Source organism: Carassius gibelio, chromosome A16 (assembly GCF_023724105.1).
Source record: "Carassius gibelio isolate Cgi1373 ecotype wild population from Czech Republic chromosome A16, carGib1.2-hapl.c, whole genome shotgun sequence".
NCBI classification, from domain to species: Eukaryota; Metazoa; Chordata; class Actinopteri; order Cypriniformes; family Cyprinidae; genus Carassius; species Carassius gibelio.
The window spans coordinates 14142901-14146093 of NC_068386.1; the positions used below are offsets into that span (position 1 = coordinate 14142901).

At 38.8% G+C, this 3193-nt stretch overlaps 1 long non-coding RNA gene across 1 annotated transcript; it reads right to left on the reverse strand.

The window, feature by feature from the left end:
* LOC128030355 (uncharacterized) lies at positions 1-1603 on the reverse strand. Its single transcript, XR_008187881.1, has 3 exons — positions 1442-1603; positions 899-995; positions 1-123 (listed from the first exon to the last, which is right to left on the reverse strand). It is a non-coding gene; the product is annotated as an uncharacterized LOC128030355 (long non-coding RNA).
* Between the last annotated feature and the right edge of the window lie 1590 nt (positions 1604-3193).

The following is a 3193-nucleotide window of genomic DNA, read 5'->3' on the forward strand; positions in this document are numbered from 1 at the left end:
GGGTGCTGCATTAAAGAGAGCCTGCAGTATTCTCATCTCTGGATAGGGGGCGCCAAAGTGTAGCGAGCGCAGTAGCTCTGCCTCAGGATGTATGGCCTCCCCACTGCTCTAGATTGCGTTGAGCTACCATGAGTAGGAGACATAGAGAGAGTCACAAGCACACGATATCGTCAACACTGAAAAACATTTCAACAAGTAAAGTTTAAAGCAATCTGACGGTACACTGACTTCTAATAAGGCAAATGGCTTCTAGTTTTTCCCACGTGTCCCCTAAACATCTGTTCTGGGAGGATGTAAGTTTGGTGAACAGGAATGAAATTGAGCTCCAAAGTTGTGAAAATACCAAAAACTACATACAGTTTCTTAAAATAACAAAACAGAATTTAAATAAAGCAAATCCTCTCATTTGTATTTTATCAAACTTGTGTGTGTGTGTGTGCACTTATTTAACATGATCAATGCTTTGGCAATATTTTTACCATGCAAGAAATGTTACTTGTATCCAAGTCAGTCAATCTCAACCTTAGATCTGTGCGGAAATGTATCCATGTCTCTGAAAGTGAAAATCCTGCCCAGATCTAAGATTTATGCAGGTCAAATATAGTTGAGATCATTTCTCTTCCCACCCACCACGTTTTAATTGCACATATTAAAGAGTTAGAGATAATCACCACTGAGAATTTTAGTCTAAGAGTCAAGTGATTAAATAGGGACATGTGGATCCTCCTGACAGAATTTAATAACTGGATTATAATCTCTTAAACCGTCCAAAGGGCTAATTATTTATCATTATTCTTAAATTCCCCTTATATAGTTGTACTAATGGCACATCAGGTGTTTTCCATGGTTGTGTAAAGTGGCCTCCCTGAATCTCATGGGGAGGTGTGAAAGGACTCACCTGTGTTCAGATCCGCTCTGGCTGTATATTATGAGACTTCAGACCAATTAGTGAGGAGCCTATCAGCGGGAGGAATGGACACATGCTCCACTCTTACCTGCAAGACACCAGAGAAGTCTTTTCATTTATAACATTGGTCTGTTACAAAACCTATTGAGCTGCCTCGCCACATCCTATAAGAGATGGAACTGATCTGAAATGCACTGTATCAGTGGTTTTCAAACTTTTTTAACTCGTTTAAAAAAAGAGTTAACCCCCCACAAGGTAAGGTACTATATATAAACAGAACCTGGGGAATTAACAGTTAATGAGGGGGAGAATATATTAAGAGTTTGGTTCCAAAATGCAAAAAATCTATTTTGATTAATTTGAGTAGAAATGTGTTTTCTTTACCAAGAATGTGGCAAGATGAAAACCAGTATTTTCTGTTTCAAACTTTCACATAGCATCTTTAGGTTATAATAACATAATAACCCGTTTCACCAAGGCAAGTAGGATGTTGACTGAGGGTAACCTACAGTATTTCTCAAAATAAACACTCACCTCCACAATGTTCAGCAGTGTTTGGTAGATACCACAAATGTCTATGGCATAACCCTCCAAAATAGCATGGCCTGTACCAGGTCCTGTCCTCAACACTCCTTGATCATCAACAGTAACCAGTCCTGCCCCGAGACACAGTGGCTAAGGATGTAATGGACCGGACAGTCTCTGAAACACACACATTTTAAAAACACTATGATGTTTTCTAGTCACGCATTACCAGACCTTTGACTAAACAGCAAAAAGTCTGTGGATGTTCTGTCTAAGATTACATGAAAACGACTTCATGCAATACTTCAGTAAAACTGAAAGGAAAAAAATATGTAAATGTAATTTTGATCAGGCACATTATTCGTCTAAACCACAATTAAAACTGCAGTGATGTGGAACAGACTTAATGGAATGGATACTGAAAAAAAAATGATAAGAAAAAAAATCTGTGACACAAAATACAGGTCCTTCTCAAAAAAATTGCATATTGTGATAAAAGTTCATTATTTTCCATAATGTACTGATAAAAATTAAACTTTCGTATATTTTAGATTAATTGCACACCAACTGAAATATTTCCGGTCTTTTATTGTTTTAATACTGATGATTTTGGCATACAGCTCATGAAAACCCCAAATTCCTATCTCAAAAATTAGCATATTTCATCCGAACAATAAAAATAAAAGTGTTTTTAATACAAAAAAAAAAAAGTCAACCTTCAAATAATTATGTTCAGTTATGCACTCAATACTTGGTCGGGAATCCTTTTGCAGAAATGACTGCTTCAGTGCGGCGTGGCACGGAGGCAATCAGCCTGTGGCACTGCTGAGGTGTTATGGAGGCCCAGGATGCTTCGATAGCGGCCTTAAGCTCATCCAGAGTGTTGGGTCTTGCGTCTCTCAACTTTCTCTTCACAATATCCCACAGATTCTCTATGGAATTCAGGTCAGGAGAGTTGGCAGGCCAATTGAGCACAGTAATACCATGGTCAGTAAACCATTTACCAGTGGTTTTGGCACTGTGAGCACTGTGAGCTTCATCTCCATAAAGCTTTTCAGCAGATGGAAGCATGAAGTGTTCCAAAATCTCCTGATAGCTAGCTGCATTGACCCTGCCCTTGATAAAACACAGTGGACCAACACCAGCAGCTGACATGGCACCCCAGACCACCACTGACTGTAGTTACTTGACACTGGACTTCAGGCACTGGGACACTGGGAACAGCCTTTTCGTTCAGATATTTCTTTCTGTGTCTTACCCTCTCACTTGAGTGTGTCAATGATGGCCTTCTGGACAGCAGTCAGGTCGGCAGTCTTACCCATGATTGCGGTTTTGAGTAATGAACCAGGCTGGGAGTTTTTAAAAGCTTAATTAGTTGATTCAGATGATTAGGTTAATAGCTTGTTTAGAGAACCTTTTCATGATATGCTAATTTTTTGAGATAGGAATTTTGGGTTTTCATGAGCTGTATGCCAAAATCATCAGTATTAAAACAACAAAAGACCTGAAATATTTCAGTTGGTGTGCAATGAATCTAAAATATATGAAAGTTTAATTTTTATCATTACATTATGGAACATAATGAACTTTTATCACAATATGCTAATTTTTTTAGAAGGACCTGTAGGCATACTAACTCACTTATGGCTCGGCAGGGGTTACTGAGAGAGGGGAGACATCAGGATGGATCCTGGGCTTCCTGCTGTTAACTGCCTCTCTTCAAACACCTAAGAAATGTGGGATACAAGAGGAACAAGAGAT